The 21,128-nt window shown below is 38.8% G+C and overlaps 1 non-coding gene across 1 annotated transcript; it reads right to left on the bottom strand.

The window, feature by feature from the left end:
- Positions 1-20,459: 20,459 nt before the first annotated feature.
- Positions 20,460-20,567, bottom strand: LOC112725582 (small nucleolar RNA R71). Its single transcript, XR_003164681.1, has one exon. It is a non-coding gene; the product is annotated as a small nucleolar RNA R71 (small nucleolar RNA).
- Positions 20,568-21,128: the final 561 nt, after the last annotated feature.

Below are 21,128 nucleotides of genomic sequence, written 5' to 3'. Positions count from 1 at the left end.
ATACATTTACAAATCACAGTCCTCACAGCAAGTATTAATTGATTATACAAATGCGTTTACTAATCACAGTCTTCAGAACAAGTATGAATTGATTATGCAATACATTCACTAATCACAGTCTTCACAACAAGTATGAATTGATTATACAAATACGTTTACTAATCACAGTCCTCACAGCAAGTATGAAATGATTATGCAAATAAATCTTGATAATCACAGTCCTCACAGCAAGTATGAATTGATTATGCAAATACATTTACTAATCACAGTCCTCACAGCAAGTATGAATTGATTATGCAAATAAATCTTACTAATAATAGTCCTCACAGCAAGTATGAATTGATTCCCCAAATATATTTACTCATTTACCTTTTGCATGTTTGACATAAAAGCCCATTTGTTAGCCATGTAGTCACCCAAGTCATCAAGCAGCAGGTCCAAAAACCACCTCCAATTCTCTTTATTCTCAACATCAACAATTGCCCACGCAATTGGATATATATGGTTGTTGGCGTCCTGAGCCACTGCTGAGAGTATTTGTTCCCCAAACCGAGTCTTTAAGAAGGCTTCGTCGAGTCCGATCAGTGGGCGGCAGCCAGCCTTAAAACCCTTCTTACATCCATCCAGACATACATACATTTTTTCAAATATAGGATCATCCCCTTGTAGATATGTACCAATCTTTACTGTTGAACCAGGATTACTCTTAAGTAGAGTTTCTGCATAATCTCTAACCAAATCGTACTAGGCAGCTGCATCACCGTAAACAATATTTCTTGCGTCCATTAAAGCTCTGGTTAGTGATGATTTGTTTAGGTCTAGGTCACACCTTCTCCTGAAATATGATTTAGCCTCACTGTGCTTTAAGCTCAGATACCTCCTCATTTTCTTTACCAACTTGCCATCTCCTATTGGCTGCCCTGTTTTTGCTCATCCTAGGACATATGTGTTCATTCTTAAATGTTTTTATTTGCCAGCATGTCTCATCAGAATCCCTGGATGCATAAACAACCCATGGACATCTAACCATATCCTCATCTTCTCCCATTGTCCACTTGCAAATAGCTCTGACTCTGTAGCTCTCATTCCTTCTAAATTTAATCCCCCTACCTTCTTGAATGGTGAATTATCTCACATCATCCATAAATTCATTCTTGTTACTGAACTTCATTCCAACTTGTAGCTTTAGTTCACCAAATCGGCCACCCTCGGAGAAGATTGGGTGCACATCATCAGCATCATCATCATCACTCCACTCCTCATCTGAGTTTGGGGGGTTTTCAATTCTTCAGACTTCCAAGAGTCGTTTCCATCAGAATCATCGTGAATCGGATCATATGCATCATAAGATTCTTGGTTGTTTTCTCTGTTACCCAGTACTTGCACCCAATCTACTTCTTCATCAGAATTCTCCACAACCAGACCGTCATCTTCCTCTACTATTTTCTCCTTGCCCTTCTTCCAGGCAGCACCTGGAGCATGCTCCAACTTAAATTCCCTCAACCTAGCTGCTGGGAGACCACCTTCAATATCTGATTCAGTAGAACTATCTTGTGCTCCAGGCTTGTATAGGATGTCTTCTACAGATTCATACGAATCATGTGAGTCACGGTCACTGCCATTGCTGTCATCGAGGCTTACATAGGTTTTCTTGCTGCCAGTATTTTATTTTTGTCCCACTACTCTTCCTTTTAGTCTAGTAGAGGATCTTGTTGCAGTATGAATTGATTTGGATGAAGTGGCTTTAGATTTATGGGCTGATTTGGGTGTTGGATTGGGTTTGGGCCCGGACTTGGGTGTGGACTTAATTGTATTTGATGTGAGATTGGGTTTAGGTACTGGTTTGGATGTGGACTTGGGCTTAGACCCTGGTTTGGGTATGGGCTTAGGTGTCTCCTTAGGTGCAGGTTTGGGCTTAGGTGTAGGCTGAGGTTTCTCCTTAGTTGCTGGCCTGGGCTTAAGTGTGGGTTTAGGTGCTGGTATCTCCTTCAACAGGGGGGTGGAAGCAGATGCAGGTTAGGACTTGGATGCTGCGTTGGAAGGGCCTTCACTTGTGATGTTGATGGGTGATTTGATATGGGATGGACTGGTTGGTGTATTATTCTTTGGGCTAGGTGTGGTCCCTTCGACAACGTTTTCTACACCAGTGGCATTGGGTGTTAGCTCTCTCAATTCAGGTGCTTCTTCCTCTACCATGGGTTGGGAAACTCCATGCTCATAGTATATGTGCACTGTTCTCCCATTGTTCTTTGCATAGAAGCACATCTCTACTAGCTCTTTGTCATGACTTAGTGCTCGCAGTCCACTCTTCATAGATCTACCAGGAACAAGCCACCAACACTCAACCATGTTATCATAACCTAGGACTTTGTAGTAGTCTCTCAGTGAAAATACATCTAATACGTCCTCATCCAGCCCAGTCAACTCATTAGTGTGATCATTGTCATAAACCAAACTGCTATTTGATTTGGTGACAAAATTGCCTCCATGATGATACACAATTATTATACGTTCATCAATCTATAAATAAGATTCAGGAGACAATGGTTAAAAACAACACTAACTTCAATAAATTGACAACAACACTAATTTCAATTTGTATCATGCAATCCTTAATCATGAAACATGAAAGAATAAAGCAAGTAAAATCAACAAAATTTGAATATAATTACATATATAATTGTTCCAGTTTAAAAGGAATACTAAAAGTGATCATAAGTGATTAATGGGAGAAACTATTCAAATTAGAACATTAAGAAGAAAAGTTAAAGATACGGTATAATCTCCATTTACTCAAACTTCTTCAAATATTTTTTACCAAAAGAGCACATTCTTCCATTTAACAAATTGATATGCAAAGAGTTGAAGTCAACTAATGTTAATGAAGCACCTACCAGGATAAACACAAGATTCATCCATAGAATTCACACATGGTAATGGAGAAGATAATCATCATGATAAAATAAAATAAAATAAAAAGAAGAAATGGTAATGGAGAATAGTACTGAAATGATGTTAGAGAACATAAAATTGCAAAACTCCATCGGGCCTTCCATCAGCTTCAATAATTTACATAAAATTTATTTACATCAAATTCTTCAATGGTAACAAAATGACATTGACAGCGGATCCATTAAGTACCAACATAACTTAAATAAAGGAATTATTCTTTTGCTGCATTGAATAATTACATATAAAGCATAACATATTACAAAAAGAAATTACAGTTTGAAGGAGGATTTACAATAACCAAGTAATCTACAATGAAATTCAGACTCAATTATACAACAGTGCTTGAAATATTATATGTACTCACATCTTTGTAGAATTTTTTATGTAAAACTGAAACCCAATTTTAGATCAGATTGTGTAAGTGGAAGAACCACTCGAGTTTTATGAGAGCCTGCCTCTTATGATCACTTGTTCACTCTACAAGTAGGAACAGTTGCTAGATTTATTGCAAAATAATCCCTTAAGGGGAAAAGCAAATTAACACCTCATCTGATCAAGAAGAAATTATCAACTTGTGCAAAGGCCAAAATTGATCCTGAACCTGTTGTATAAAATAGTATGCATTAGAATTAGTCTAATATGTTAGACTATTGATACTTAACATAGCATAATCATCATAAAGCTAAAAAGAATTGTATTTAGAATCACAGAAATGGAAAAGGTATAATTATTCTAGAAATTTCTATAGTTTCACTAAATTTCAATTAATTTTCTATGGTTTAAAAGTTCGTAATCAAGTTCTTAAATAAAAATTTTCAATTAGATACTCGCAGCTTAAACATTTCTAATTAAGTCCCTGTATTGTACAAATGTTTTAAGAATTGTCCTATATTAGCAATTTATGTGTTCTGCTACATTAGATGAAAATATGGAAACAAGCTCCTTTTTTAATGTGATAAGGATCCGTAGAAAACTATGCCAGGATAAGGGAAGAAAGGAATATCTAGAACAAGACGAACATAATGAAAAAAATTAGCATAAACTCTGTTAACGAAACAATAATCAAAAGTTAAATAAACTACAATGACTGGCCAAAATACAAAATCCTGAGTTCATGATTATCACTTAAACATTCATGGTGGTCATTGATGCATACAATGTTCAGTACAGAAAATATTTTATTTTTACAAGAAATTATCCAATCAACAATTAAATTAAAATGGGATATGAAGGAGTATAATTGTTATTTTAAAATGGAATATGAAGAATTAAAGACTGCTCAAACGGATAAAGAATTAAACGCTTCAGTTGATCACAGTCACACACATGCAAAAAAATTAAACCCTAACATACAGAAATTCTATCATCATCAACAACCATAATCAACCACATTCTCCCAAAGTTTCACTGATCAAGTAGGGTGAAAAAAATGAAAAACACCACACAACCAACATTTTCATAAAACAGAGCACGATAGTTGAGAGCATCAATTTTGTTACTAACCTGTTTTTCAAAAGATGACTCCCAGGTAATTAATATTCACAATGGGGGTAGAAAGAAGTAAGAAAAGCTTCAAAGCTCCATTACTGTGATATCTATGGTGCTTCTCTGACGGGAAGGAAAACGAGAGGAAGTGGAGGAAGAGAAAGGGTCAACTGAGTCTCACCTTTGGAGTGGTTAGTGTTTAGATTTTCATTTAACCCCTTCCTAAGGGATACGACGTCGTTTCTAACAATTTCGGCGCCAACAGTAAAACGGCGTCGTTTTGAGACTGCTAGGTGTCATTTAAATTTGCCAGGTCAGCTCTCTGGTGACGAAAAATGCCTGAAGGGCCAAATTGAGGCTCGAGGCAAAATTTCAAGGTACATTTAGAGTCAATTGAAACTTTGAGGGCTAAATTGAGTCAGAGGTCAAATTTCAGGGGTCAATTTGAGTATTAACTCCAAACGAATTACTTTAAGATTTTAAATTACTTAAGAAAAGTATTATGTTCTAAGATCAATTTTATATAAAAAGGGCTTATATTTTGAGTTGGACTTGAGGACTTCATCCAGATGCCCTTTACTAAATTTACAAGAAATTGGACTTTGATTGAATGATGCTGTTTTGTGATGTTTTCGAAAAAGTTGAAAGAATTAGTTTCAAGAGAGAAATTTGGATTGGATCTTGGGTTTTAAATTGTTTCAAAACTTCTAATTCATATGGTTTAGTTTTGATTTGGTTTAGAAACTTCCTTTGAATAATTCAAATTAAGAGCACAATGATTTTTAAGAATCTTTACTGAATTTAAGAAAATAAGGTTGATTATTTTTCCCTAAAGTCTTGTGACCTTGCCGTGGATTTTAATTAATAACGTTTGATTTTAAAATGATTGAGCGAATGGTTTGAAAATGAATGATTTTGAGTATTTCAGAAGAGATATTGAATTTGGCATGGTTTTGAAGTTGTTTGGAAGTTTTGAAAAGAGGTTGCGGAAAGTGGCTTTGTTTTGAAAAAGAAAAATTTACTTGAGAAAAGTGGTTCTTGGCAAGATGTGAACTTAATACATTTGTTATTGGAAGTAAATGGGTCAAGAATGATTTTGGTTATGGTATGAACCTAATTGATTGTGTATATTACTGAGATTGTTGATAAGTCGCTTGCGCTTGGCAATGACGGTGGTTAATCCCGCTTGTCGAGGTTGCGGTGCCGGCGTAAGGATGGTGGTTAATCCCGCTTACGTGTAGATGTGAGGTCGGAGGCAGAGTATCCCACTCACATCCTTTCGGAATCACAAGAGTGTGCAGGCACTATATCCTGGACCGTGTGCCGAGCACGTTTTCCCAGGGGTTCCCATTTATTTGTGACCGAAAGGTGACATCTCCATGGGGATGTATTGGGTTGGCAGTTGAACAGACATGTGATATCACAACCAGTAGGACAGACATTCATCATTCGCATCTATGTTACATTGTTTGGGTGTGCATATTATAATTGGTTTGCCTATGTGAATACATATGTTAACTGCTGACTGTTATACTCGTTGTAATTGTTCTTGATTGTGCTTGAACTACATTAATTGTGATTGTGTTTGATTGGTTGGTTTGTGATGAATTGGTTGATGATTGAGTTGTTTGGACCGGGGGCCGTGTTGGTTTTGGATGGGCCTGAGGCCATGATTGGAATGTTTGAAGTCTAGTGCTGTATAAAGTATCTGACTGGTTCATCATAGACTTAATGAACCTATGCTTGAAACAAGATGATCATTTATACCGTGTAGGTAACTTCTTTTATGTTCATGGTCTAGTAAAGTATGAAAAATCAAAATCTTACAGCATACACTTAATTGAACCTATGCTTGGGACAGGTTGGTCATTCATACTGTCTAGAAAAACTTTTAAGGCTTTACCAGAAAGGAAAAAGGTTTTGGATTTTGAGGAATTAACTAAGTTCTCTTTTGGAAAGGATTTTCAGATTTTTGAATGTGAACCTAGGTATTTGAGAAGATACATAAGAGGAACAATGAATCACTGTACTTTAAAAATAGTTTTATTTTACGTATCTTATTATAGCAATTATGTAACCCTATAGTGAGAACCAGCGAGGACGATGTTCTCACTCCCCTACAGGTTTTTCCTTTTTCAGGATATGGGCGACGAAGTTTCAAAAGAGTTTATTCATTTTCTGTTTATTCGATATTTTTATATTATCTTAGTTATTATTTTTCCCTCGCCTTTATCTTTATCAATTTTGTAAGAGGGATAGGAATTTGTGATATATATGTTTAAGTTATTGCTTGTTATATACATATATATATATATATATATATATATATATATATATATATATATATTAAGTATTGTATCTGGTCTGTATGTATATATATGTATATGTTTTCAACGAAAAAGTGTTTTTGAAAGGTTATGTGGTTTTAAGTTTAAACAGGCTCCTATTTTAGTATTAAATATGTTTAGAGTCATCGTAATATCCAATCTATCAGAGTGGCGCAGCCGGAAGCGTGACATTCTAATAGTGAGGGTGTTACATCTTCTTAGCTCAAGATCCTTCCACTGTTTGTTAAAATTTTTCCATAGGTGCCATACACAAAAACGATGATGGAACTATAACATGACCTCTTCCACAGCAGAAATCAAGTCTTGCATATCACAGACACATGTATATCACATTACTTTAATGATGGAGAAATAGTCCCTGACTTATATAAAATAAACCAAACTAGTTTAACACCTTGTTAATTTCTTAAATTAAACATACAATTTAGTAGATATTTCGAAATAATACATCTGCATCCTAGTTTAACAACATCAAGCCGGTCTCATCCCATAAATTTAAAGCAGAAACATAGTTCTACCATTTCTTTCCGTTCATACTAATTTCAGTCCAGAAATTTTATGCAGATATCAATTAGTTAGAGTAGACAAATAGCTACCTTCTGCATATCAGAAATAAAAAACACTCGTTAGTCTTGTAGTATCCTAAATCATCGTGGAGCAGCTCCAGAAATTTTTTCCAGTTCTCCTTGTTTTCAATGTTAACTATAGCCCAAGCAATCACATAAATGTGATGATTTGCATCTTGTGCCATCGCTAATAATATCTGCCCACCAATTTGTGTCTTCAGAAATGCACCATCCAATCCAATTAATGGTCGATACCCTGCTTTAAACCTGTTCTTGCAACCACTCAAACAAATATACATCTTCTCAAACATAACCTGTCCATCAAGTAGTGGAGTCACCCCAATCCTTACTGTAGATCCCAGATTGCTTTTCAGAATAGTTTCAGCATAATCCCTTAACATTGCATACTGTGCCTTCTCATCCCCGTAAACAACATTTCTTGCATCTGCCAAGGCTCGGGCAATTGAATTCATATGCAGAATCTGATCACACTTTGACTTAAAGTACACTGCAGCTTCACATTGCTTGAAATTAGGGTACTTCCTAGCCTTTTTAACCAACTTACTAGCCATCCATGCTCTGTTTGTAGCACTGTTTGAATTTTTCCTTGGACATATATGATCATCATAAAATATCTTGATTTGCTAGCAACAATCCTCATGATCCCTTGAGGCATACATAACCCAATGGCACTCATCCACTTGGCACACTGCCCAACACCTAACACTGTCATTTTTTATGAACTTAATCCATCTTCCCTCCTGTATAGTAAAATCTCGCACGACATTTCTAAACTCTTGTTTGGTATTGAATTTCATTCCCACTTGAAGTTTCAGCTCACCAAATCTTTGGCCCTCTTTGAGGATGGAAAATTCATCTAACTTCCCATTAGATTCTAATTCATCCTCAGAATTAGGAGGAATTTTTATTTCCTCTGAGTGCCAGGAGTTAGCACCATCAGATTCTGCACCTGGGTCAAGAGCTTCATACATAATTCCTTTCCCTAGATTCCCTAGAAAACCTAGGTCCACCTCTACATCTGAAATATCTTCAACAATTGCATCATCATCTTGCATAATAGTCTCCTTTCCTATCTTCTACTTTTCTTTAGCCATGGCTGCTGTGCTTTGAACCTTCTTGACCTCTTTCCTATTTGGTTTAGAAATTGTTTTAATTGATTCATCTTTATTGCCAGAGCTAGCCTCCTGCACTGGCACATAAGATGTATTCTCTGAACTTTCATCACCGCTACTTGATTCATTTGTAGTTAAATTCATATGAAGAACTTGCTTGCCTTTCTTAGCACTCTAACATCCTTTTGCCTGAGATCTTATAATCTTCTTAGATGGGTTAAATTTGGATTTGGGTTCAGTTTTGAAAGTGAACTTGGGCTTTGGTTGAGTTTTGTTGGACTTCAGATTTGGGTTGGGCTTTTGTTGTTGGCTTTTGCTCATGGTTGACAATGGAAGTTGGATAGGGCTTCTTATTCGACTTCAGAATTGGTCCATAATTGGGTTTGGGATTCTCAGGATTTATCAGAGTTTGGGTCGTCATTGGTAGGATTTGAGGTGGGGGGTTAGTAGTGGATTTGTTTGGGATGGGGATGGAGTAGTAAGAATTGGGCTAGTAGTTGATTTGTCCTCTGGGGTTTGATTTGAGGTATCCAAAGGGGGGTTCTTGCTAGTTTTTAAGTCAGCACCTTCAGAAACCTCTCTTTCTTCATAATCCAAACATACCAAAGTTCCCTTCCCCTCAAACAATTCTGGTGTAGAAACTCCATGTTCAAAATAAACATCGACTACTTCATCATTCATCTATGCCTGAAAGCACATCTCCCTTAATTCATCATCACTGGTTAGAGCTCTCAGTCCAACCTCCAAGCTCCTCCCCAGAACCAGCCACCAACACTCAAGTACCTTGTCATATCCGAACTCCTTGAAATAGTTTCTAACAAAGAAAACATCGAGTGTATCCTCATCTAAATCTTCTAAGCAACTTCTATTTTCAGGTGAGTAAACCAATATTTCAGCAATATTTTTCTTAAATGTTCCACCATGATGGAACATGATATCTATCAATTTTTTCATCTGCAGTAAAAAAATACACAATTTTATCCAATGTAGTTTCACACTATTAATAATAGAGTCAGTAAAATCACAATACAACACAAACCTAAATTGTTGGAAATAGCTACATCATTGACATTGCCATTATAGAAATACCTTTATCTCGTGTGTGAAAACATAGCATTCTAAAAATCCCTACCCACACCAGACACAAAAACCCTAGCTAATAATCTAGTTTTAATGATTTTTCATCAACCTACACAAAATTTTGAAGTAAAATCCACAATCATGCGTACCTTAACACTGTAAAAAAGGGAAAAAATTTATCTACTGCACACCTACCTCTGTGTCAGGGAGTTTCGCAAAGAAACCTTGCTCCTTCCTTCAGCGATTTCAAGCCAATGATAAGTAGGGTTCCGATGAACTCCAAGTCGCTTCACCACAATAACCCTCACGAGGATTCACGGATGCCAGGATTTTTAGCAACGTCTTTTACGTTTGAAGAAGATAAAGAAGACAAAGTGATCTCTTTGCTATGGGGGTTTGAACATCTTAACTCCCTCATAGTTGAAACGATGTCGTTTTAATATGGGTTTAGCGCCAAAATTAGTTCGATGTTTCAGGTTGTCCAACGTGGCAATCATTTGCCAAGTCATTCCCAGTGGCAAGCAATTTTACTGGAAAATAAGTAAGGGACCACTTTGGTACATTTTATTCAATCTCAAGAATATAAGTAGTGCAATTAGAAAGTCAGAGACCAAATTGATGCATTTTGTGAATCTCATAAATTACTTTAGAGTTTAATTCCCAATCAAAGCAAATGAGACTTTTATTGTTGACCGAGCCCAACATCTCTATATTCCCATTACACGTGGCTGATTTGGCTCAGCCTCAGCCAACCCACCAAGAATTTAAATGTGCAACAACAAGCCCGGATAGACTGACACAATGACCTTTTTCTAGTACAACAACCTCCACGTGTTCAATTAGCAATGTAACAGAGAGAATCTTTGTATCTTTGTATCAAGTTACATCTATACTGTAGTGTTCACTGTATATTATATATAAATTTATTAGTATACTTTCATTATATCATTTATATACATATACAGCAATATTCATATGTAAAATAAACTAAGGCCTAAATCATTATCATGTCAACTCTTTCTATTGTGATAAATAGAAGTTTTAATAATTATAATTTTAATAATTTATATAATTATGTTAAATTATAATTCAATTGCAATATTTTAAGATACATGGTGTTCATACCTTATCCCAACGCTAAGGTCCAGGTCCAAATAAGAGGTCCAACCCAAAAGATTGGCCTTCGCTCTACACCGACCTTCCCTCAAGAAGTTGGTTCTTACCACGACTTGTTCTAAAGAAGTCGGGACGAAGATTAAATGGCAGATAACACTCATTCAAATAAGTAACTGCCCCTAAAATCTCTCAACTCATTCAAATAAGATTAGACCCTTGCTGACTTAGGCATCGGAGTGTCTTTGCAGGTACCACCCCCATTCACTTACATACACAAGTCGGAAGGAGGCTCTAGCGTGCAAACCTGCTCGGGGGCCACCATCCTCAAACGATTGGGCCAACCAACAAGTTCAGCCCACTAATCTTTGGTTACCCATCGTAACATTGGCGTCGTTGCCGGGGACCCGAGAGATCACCCTCCGATGGCAGACAATTCACCTGAAGATGGTCACGCCACGACTGACTCAGAACAAGAAAATATGAACACCAGAAATAATGACGCAGACATGACCCTCCACCAAGGAGTGGACGACCAACACAGAGAAGGTACCTCTGGGTTAAAAAACCCAAAGGTAAACTCTTTGGAGGGGTGCGAATTAGGTAAAGAAGGACCACCCCACACAGCCGAGCTAATAGGATTGGTCCACGGCCACCAAGGGCGCTTAGAACAGCTAGAACAGGAATTAGAGTGACAGCGAGAGGCGGAGAAGAATTTAAGGGAGGAGATAGAGCGACGAAGAGAGTTAGAGGAAAAATTCTTGAAACTAGAATCTTCCCTTAAAAGTCGGAACTCTCGCAACGACCGAGAAGATTTGCCCTTGGGAGGAGAAGACCCGTTCAGTGAAGACATAATGAGGGCAAAGGTCCCAAGGAACTTCAAAGTCCTGACATGGATCTCTATGATGATGGGACCACAAATCCAAAACACCATTTGAGCAACTTCAAAAGTTGGATGTATTTGGCCGACGCTTCTGACGCTACTCGCTGCAAAGCTTTCCCGACTAATTTGACGAAAGCGGCGATGAAGTGGTTCGACAGTCTTTCCCCAAGGTTAGTGACTAGCTTCGACGACCTCTCGCGCAAATTTCTGATGCGGTTCTCCATCCAGAAGGACAAAGTAAAGCACGCACCAAGCCTCCTGGGCGTAAAATAGGAGGCAAGAGAACCTTTGAGAGACTACATGGAATGGTTCAATAAAGCGTGCCTGGAGATCCAGGACCTATCCACAGAGGCAGTAATAATGGGCCTAGTAAATGGACTCAGGGAAGGCTCTTTCTCTCAGTCCATATCAAAAAGGCACCCGACTTCCTTGAGCGATGTACAGGAAACAGCTGAGAAGTACATCAACATAGAGGAAAATGCTAGATTGCGAGAGCCAAACTGGCGACCAGGACACTCGCACTCTTTAAAGGAAAGAGAAAGAGAATCCAAGAAAAAAGAAGAGGTCGGCCCTGAAAGGCCGAGGAGATATCACTCTTATACTCCTCTAAAAGTTTTCCTAGTTGATGTATACAGGGAAATATGCCATACTGAAAGGCTACCACCCCCCAGGCCCATCAAAAACAAAAAGAGGGGGGAGCCACGGCGATTACTGTGAGTACCATAAGATGTATAGACACTCAACAAACGATTGCTACGACCTTAAGAATGTGATAGAAAAGTTGGCCAGGGAGGGTTGACTTGACAGATATCTCATAGAAAGGTCGGACAATCATGGAAAAAGAAAGCGAGATAAAAGGGACCGAAGAGACCCCCTACCGCAGACCCCAGAAAGACATATACATATGATTTCAGGAGGATTTGCGGGAGGGGAAACTCACAAGTCATCTCGCAAGAGACATCTAAAGCGAGTCTACCAGGTCGGGAGCGAAGCAGCCGACCTCCCAACTATCTCATTCACTAAAGAAGATGGGCAAGAGGTAATCCCTGGACACGATGATCCGGTGGTGATAACCATGATCCTGGCTAATACCCATCTTCACAGAACACTAGTAGACCAGGAAAGTTCAGCCGACATCCTTTTCAAGCCAGCATTCGACAAGCTAGGATTAGATGAAAAGGAGCTAAAACCTTACTCTGATACCCTGTATGGATTAGGCAACACGCCAATAAAACCATTAGGGTTCATACCCCTCCACACGACTTTTAGAAAGGGGAAAAAATCCAAAACTCTGAGAATAGACTTTATAGTCGTCGACGTAGGGTCAGCCTACAATGCCTTGATCGGCATGACTACCCTAAATCGGCTCGGAGCGGTGGTGTCCACCCCCCACCTTTGCATGAAATCCCCAACACTTGCGGGGATAGCAACGGTGCGGGGATCAGAGACCAGAAATTGGCAAGGAAATGCTACAACGAAAGTCTGAACCTGAGAGGAAAGGGCAAAGAAGTTCACACCATAGAGCTAGGCGGGACAAGAGCCAAAGAAGATTTGCGGCCGCAGCTAGGGGAAAAAATTGAAGAGATTCAGGTCGGAGAAAAGGAAGGGAAAAACACCAACATAGGAGCCAGCCTGGAGGAAAGCCTAAAGCAGAGGCTGACAAAACTCTTACGAGACAATTTTGACCTCTTTGCCTGGAAAGCCTCCGACATGCCAAGGATAGACCCCGAGCTCATGTCCCACAGGCTCTCGGTATATCCCGGATCTCGACCTGTACAGCAGCGCAGGCATAAGCTCGGACCAGAACGGGCCCAAGTGGTAGAGGAACAAGTACAAGCCCTCTTAGAGGCTGGCTTCATCAAGGAGGTCAAGTATCCAGCATGGCTAGCAAATGTGGTACTAGTCAAAAAATAAAATGGCAAGTGGAGGATGTGCGTCAATTATACCGACCTGAATAAGGCGTGTCGCAAAGACCCATATCCACTTCCAAACATTGATACTCTAGTAGACTCCAGCTCAGGGTATCAATACTTGTCGTTTATGGATGCTTACTCGGGATACAACCAAATCCCGATGTACAAGTTGGATCAAGAAAAAACATCATTCATCACGCATAGAGCGAACTACTGCTATGTGGTCATGTCATTTGGATTAAAAAATGCTGGGGCCACCTACCAAAGGCTGATGAATAAGGTGTTTTCCCCCCACCTCGGGAACCTAATGGAAGTCTACGTGGACGACATGCTGGTAAAAACCAAGAAGGAGACCGACCTCTTGAAGGACCTCTCACAAGTCTTCCACAACATAAGGTCGCATGGGATGAGGCTAAATCCTGTAAAATGCACCTTCGCGGTGGAGGCTAGAAAATTTCTGGGATTTATGCTAACACAAAGAGGGATCAAAGCGAATCTCAACAAATGTAAAGCCATCCTAGAAATGAAAAGCCCTACTTGCCTAAGAGAGGTTCAACAATTGAATGGCCGACTTGCTGCCCTCTCCAGGTTCTTGGCAGGATTAGCAGTAAGATCCCTTCCACTGTTCTCTCTATTAAGAAAAGGATGCCAGTTCGAATGAACTCCAGAGTGCGAAGAAGCATTCCAGGAGTTCAAAAGGTTTTTGAGCCAACCTCCAATTCTGACCTGACCTATAGTTGGGGAAGAGCTCGTCCTGTACTTGTCCGTAGCGGACAAAGCTGTAGCATCAGTTCTAATACGGGAAGATGAGGTCGGGTAACATCCTGTGTACTTCACCAGCAAAGTTCTACAAGACCCTAAAATAAGGTACCAAAAACTGGAAAAGTTCGCCTACTCCCTAGTAATAGCCTCACGAAGGCTACGACCTTATTTTCAAGCTCATACAATAAGAGTCTGAATGAACCAACCCATGAAGCGAATCCTCCAGAAGATGGATATTGCAGGTAGAATAGTTCAATGGGCAATAGAGCTATCTGAATTCGACTTAAAGTATAAAACCCGGACGGCAATAAAAGCCAGTGCCTCACCGACTTCGTGGCTGAATATGTAGGAGAACAAGAGGAAGCATCCACTACATGGGAGCTATATGTAGATGGATCCTCAAACAAAGTCGGAAACGGTGCAGGCATAATACTAGTTGATCAAAGGGGAGCACAAATAGAAGTCTCCCTCAAATTCAACTTCCCAGCTTCCAACAATCAAGCAGAATATGAAGCCTTGATTGCAGGATTAAAGCTGGCAGAAGAAGTCGATGCAACAAAAGTAATGATATTCAGCGACTATCAAGTGGTGACCTCCCAAATAAATAGAGAGTATCAGGCCAAAGACCCTAACATGAGGAGGTATTTGGAAAAGACCTTGGAATATCTTAGGCGTTTTAAAGAAACTGAGATCACGCATATAACTCAGGACCTCAACAGTAGAGCAGATGCCCTCTCCAAGCTTGCAAGTACCAAACCAGGGGGGAATAATAGATACCTGATCCAAGAAATTCTCCAAGAACCCTCTGTAGCAAAAGCAGAGGCCAAGCAAGACATCCTTGAAGTCTCCGGATTAGACCTCGGATGGATGAACCCCTTGCTCGAATACCTAAAATTCGACATCCTCCCAAAAGGGGAAAAAGAGGCCAAGAAGATTCGGAGGGAAGCACAAAACTACACGCTGGTGAAAAATATCCTCTACAAAGAGGAATATCAAATTGCTAAAGTGTGTTCCGACCTCAAGGACAACCGAAGTGTTAGAGGAGGTTCACAATGGAATCTGCGAAAATCATCTTGGAGCCAGGTCGTTAGCCAGGAAAGTAATCCGAGCAGGATTCTACTGGCCGACCTTACAGAAGGATGCCACGGAATTTGTGAAGAAATGCCAGCCATGCCAAATGCATGCGAACTTCCACGTAGCTCCCCCTGAGGAACTCATTAGTATAACTTCTCCATGGCCTTTTGTAAAATGGGGATTGGACTTGCTGGGACCCTTCCCCCAAGCGCCAGGACAAGTAAAATACCTAATAGTGGGAGTGGATTACTTCACAAAGTGGATAGAAGCAGAGCCATTGGCCACCATCACCGCTCAGAGAAGTCAGAAGTTTATTTACAAGAACATTATCACCAGGTATGGAGTACCTCACTCCATCACCACTGATAATGGAACCCAGTTCACCGACTCAACCTTCAGAAACCTAGTAGCCAGTATGAAGATCAAACATCAGTTCACATCGGTAGAGCATCCACAAGAAAATGGACAAGCCGAGGCAGCTAACAAAATCATACTGGCAGGATTGAAGAAAAGATTACAAGATGCAAAGGGAGCCTGGGCCGAGGAGCTCCACAGGTACCTTGGGCTTATCGGACAGCACCTCAATCTGCCATAGGAGAAACACCCTTCCGACTTGCTTATGGCATAGAAGCCATGATACCAATTGAAATCAGTGAGCAAAGTCCAAGAGTGAGCTTCTACGATGAGGTTGGAAATATACAGGGGCACAAAGAAGAACTTGAGCTACTCCCTGAAGTCCGAGAACAAGCCCAGATAAGAGAAGCAGCATTAAAACAAAGGATGGCAAACAGATATAATAAAAAAGTCATTGATGAGCGGATAATTTATACGCTTTTTGGCATTGTTTTTAGTATGTTTTTAGTAGGATCTAGTTACTTTTAGGGATGTTTTCATTAGTTTTTATGTTAAATTCACATTTCTGGACTTTACTATGAGTTTGTGTATTTTTCTGTGATTTCAGGTATTTTCTGGCTGAAATTGAGGAACTTGAGCAAAAATCAGATTTAGAGGTTGAAAAAGGACTGCTGATGCTGTTGGATTCTGACCTCCCTGCACTCAAAGTGGATTTTCTGGAGCTACAGAACTCAAAATGGCGCGCTTCCAATTGCATTGGAAAGTAGACATCCAGGGATTTCCAGAAATGTATAATAGTCCATACTTTGGCCAAGAATTGATGACGTAAACTGGCGTTCAACGCCAGCCTTCTGCCCAAATCTGGCGTCCAGCGCCAGAAAAGGATCCAAAACCAGAGTTGAACGCCCAAACTGGCACAGAAACTGGCGTTCAACTCCACAAATGGCCTCTGCACGTGCTACACTCAAGCTCAGCCCAAACACACACCAAGTGGGCCCCGGAAGTGGATTTATGCATCAATTACTTACTCATGTAAACCCTAGTGACTAGTTTATTATAAATAGGACCTCTTACTATTGTATTAGGCATCCTGGATTGTATTCTGATCCTGTGATCTCGTTTAGGGGGCTGGCCATCTCGGCCATGCCTGGACCTTCACTTATGTATTTTCATACGGTAGAGTTTCTACACTCCATAGATTAAGGTGTGGAGCTCTGCTGTTCCTCAAAGATTAATGCAAAGTACTACTGTTTTCTATTCACTCCTTCTTATTTCGCTTCTAAGATATCCATTCGCACCCAAGAACGTGATGAAGGTGATGATTATGTGTGACGCTCATCATCCTTCTCCCTTATGAACGCGTGTCTGACAAACACTTCTGTTCTACATGAATTAAGCTAGAATGAGTATCTCTTAGATCTCCTAACAGGAATCTTCGTGGCGTAAGCTAGAATGATGGCGGCATTCAAGAGAATCCGGAAGGTCTAAACCTTGTCTGTGGTATTCTGAGTAGGATTCAATGATTGAATGACTGTGACGAGCTTCAAACTCGCGAGTGCTGGGCGTTAGTGACAGACGCAAAAGGAGGGTGAATCCTATTCCAGCATGATCGGGAACCGACAGATGAATAGCCGTGCCGTGACAGGGTGCGTGAGCATATTATTCACTGAGAGGAGGGGATGTAGCCACTGACAACGGTGATGCCCTTGCATAAAGCCAGCCATGGAAAGGAGTAAGACTGATTGGATGAAGATAGCAGGAAAGCAGAGGTTCAGAGGAACGAAAAGCATCTCCATTCGCTTATCTGAAATTCCTACCAATGATTTACATAAGTATCTCTATCCCTATTTTATTAATTAATATTCGAAACCCACATAACTGTTTTATATTTGCCTGACTGAGATTTACAAGGTGACCATAGCTTGCTTCATACCAACAATCTCCGTGGGATTCGACCCTTACTCACGTAAGGTATTACTTGGACGACCCAGTGCACTTGCTGGTTAGTTGTATCGAAGTTGTGACAATTATGAATTAAGATCAGAGCACCAAGCTTTGGAGCCATTACCAGGATTTGTTCGAGCCTGGAGATCACAATTTCGTGCACCAAGTTTTTGGCGCCGTTGCCGGGGATTGTTTGAGTCTTCGGCAAGCTTTTGGTCCGGTAACATCAGTGCCATATTCCCTTTTGATCCGGCAACAGCACCAAGTTTTTGGCGCCGTTGCCGGGGATTGTTCGAGTTTGGACAACTGACGGCTCATCTTGTTGCTCAGATTAGGTAATTTTCTTTTTATTTTATTTTCTTTTCAAAAATTTTTCAAAAATATTTCTAAAATTTTCTCATCTGTTTTCGAAAAAAAAAATGTTTTCAAAAATAAATTATTCTATGGCTTCAAAAGTTTTTAAGAATGAATTCTAGTGTTTCATGGAACATGTTGAATCATATCTGGCTGTAAAGCCATACCCAAACTACTTTGGGATTGGTATTCAACTAATCACTTCAGCCCATGTAATTATATGTTGCAGCCTGGCTGGCTGTAAAGCCATGTCTAAATTCATTTGGACTGAGGCTTGCAATTGGTTATCAAGAGCAAGCTAGTTGGAGCTAATCCACCTGCTACTGTTCCTGATCTACCCGCTGTTGATCCACGATCATCTGCTGAAGCTTGGCTGGCCATTGGCCATGTCTAGTGTTTTGGACTGGAGCTTTCATTGAAAGCTTGGCTGGCTAGTGAGCCATGTCTAATTCCTGGACTGAAGCTTTAGACTAACATGGCAAGATTCTTGGAATTCATATTAAAAATTTTTTGGAATCCTTATTTTTCCTTTTAAATTTTTGAAAAATATAAATAAAAAAATCCAAAAAAATTAGAAAATCATAAAAATCAAAAATATTTTCTGTTTCTTGTTTGAGTCTTGAGTCATGTTATAAGTTTGGTGTCAATTGCATATGCATCTTGCATTTTTCGAAAATTCTCATGCATTCATGGTGTTCTTCATGATCTTCAAGTTGTTCTTGGTAAGTCTTCTTGTTTGATCTTGATGATTTTTTGTTTTGTGTCTTTTCATGTTTATCATATGCATTCTTGAATTCTTAGTGTCTAAGCATTAAAGAATTCTAAGTTTGGTGTCTTGCATGTTTTCTGTGCATTAAAAATTTTTTAAAAATATGTTCTTGATGTTCATCATGACATTCAAAGTGTTCTTGGTGTTCATCATGACATTCATAGCATTCTTTCATGCATCACATGTTTTGATCTAAAAATCTCATGCATTGCATAATTTTCATGTTTTTCATAAAAATTTCAAAAATCAAAAAAATATCTTTCCCTTTTTCTCTCATCAAATTCGAAAATTTGGATTGACCTTTTCAAAAATTTTTAAAAATCAAGTTGTTGCCAATGAGTCAAATCAAATTTTCAATTTGAAAATCTTATCTTTTTCAAAATCTTTTTCAAAAATCAAAATCTTTTTCAGAAATTCTTAGTTATTTTCGAAAATTCCAAAAATATTTTTCAAAAATCTTTTTCTTATTTTATATCATAATTTTCGAAAATAACATAATCAATTAATGTTTTGATTCAAAAAATTGAAGTTTGTTACTTGCTTGTTAAGAAAGATTCAAACTTTAAATTCTAGAATCATATCTTGTGATTTCTTATGAATCAAGTCATTAATTGTGATTTAAAAAATCAAATCTTTTTCAAAAACTAATCTCTATCATATCTTTTCAAAAATATCTTCTTATCTTATCTTTTTCAAAAATATCTTTTTAAAATATCTTTTCTAACCTCCTAACCTCTTATCTTTTCAAAAATTTGTTTCAACTAACTAACTAACTTGTTTGTTTGTTTCTTAACTTTTTCAAAACCACCTAACTAACTCTCTCTCTCTAATTTTTGAAAATATCTCCCCCTTTTTCAAAAATTTCTTTTTAATTAACTAATTATTTTTATTTTTTTATTTTTGAATTCAAAAATTTTCGAAAAATACTAACTAATTTTCAAAAACCAATTTTCAAAAATCACTAACTCTTTTTCAAAATAAATTTCGAAAATTATTCCTCCCCCATCTCATTCTATTTATTCATTCATGTCCTAACATCTCATCTCACATTCCAATCCTCACAGTTGTGTTTCTTCCTTTACATCACATCCTTTATCTCCCCCTCTTCTTCTACTTACAAAGGGATCCCTATACTGTGGTATAAAGGATCTCTATTATTATTATTATCATTTTTCTGGCCATTCTTCCTTGTCATATGAGCAGGAGCAAGGATAAGAACATTCTTGTGGAAGCAAATCCAGAACCTGAAAGAACTCTGAAGAGAAAATTAAGAGAAGCTAAAATACAACAATCCAGAGATAACCTTTCAGAAATTTTCGAACAGGCAGAGGAGATGGCAGGCGAAAATAATAATAATGAAAGGAGGATGCTTGGTGACTTTACTGCACCTAATTCCAATTTACATGGAAGAAGCATCTCCATTCCTGCCATTGGAGCAAACAACTTTGAGCTGAAACCTCAATTAGTTTCTCTGATGCAGCAGAACTGCAAGTTTCATGGACTTCCATCTGAAGATCCTTTTCAGTTCTTAACTGAATTCTTGCAGATATGTGATACTGTTAAGACTAATGGAGTAAATTCTGAAGTCTACAGGCTCATGCTTTTCCCTTTTGCTGTAAGAGATAGAGCTAGATTATGGTTGGATTCTCAACCTAAAGACAGCCTGAACTCTTGGGATAAGCTGGTCATGGCTTTCTTAGCCAAGTACTTTCCTCCTCAAAAGCTGAGCAAGCTTAGAGCTGATGTTCAAACCTTCAGACAGAAAGAAGGTGAATCTCTCTATGAAGCTTGGGAAAGATACAAACAGTTGACCAAAAAGTGTCCTTCTGACATGCTTTCAGAATGGACCATCCTGGATATATTCTATGATGGTTTATCTGAACTATCAAAGATGTCACTGGACACTTCTGCAGGTGGATCCATTCACCTAAAGAAAACGCCTGCAGAAGCTCAAGAACTCATTGACATGGTTGCTAATAACCATTTCATGTACACTTCTGAAAGGAATACTGTAATCAATGGGACGCCTATGAAGAAGGGAGTTCTTGAAGTTGATACTCTGAATGCCATATTGGCTCAGAATAAAATATTGACTCAGCAAGTCAATATGATCTCTCAGAGTCTGCATGGAATGCAAGCTGCATCCAACAGTACTCAAGAGGCATCTTCTGAAGAAGAAGCCTATGATCCTGAGAACCCTGCAATAGCAGAGGTAAATTACTTAGGTGAACCTTATGGAAACACCTATAACTCAACATGGAGAAATCATCCAAATTTCTCATGGAAGGATCAAAAGCCCCAACAAGGCTTTAATAATGGTGGAAGAAACAGGTTTAGCAATAGCAAGCCTTTTCCATCATCAACTCAGCAACAGACAGAGAACTCTGAACAAAATGCT

The sequence above is a fragment of the Arachis hypogaea genome, chromosome 11 (genome assembly GCF_003086295.3).
Source record: "Arachis hypogaea cultivar Tifrunner chromosome 11, arahy.Tifrunner.gnm2.J5K5, whole genome shotgun sequence".
NCBI lineage: Eukaryota > Viridiplantae > Streptophyta > Magnoliopsida > Fabales > Fabaceae > Arachis > Arachis hypogaea.
This window is presented reverse-complemented; position numbering and strand designations above follow the sequence as displayed.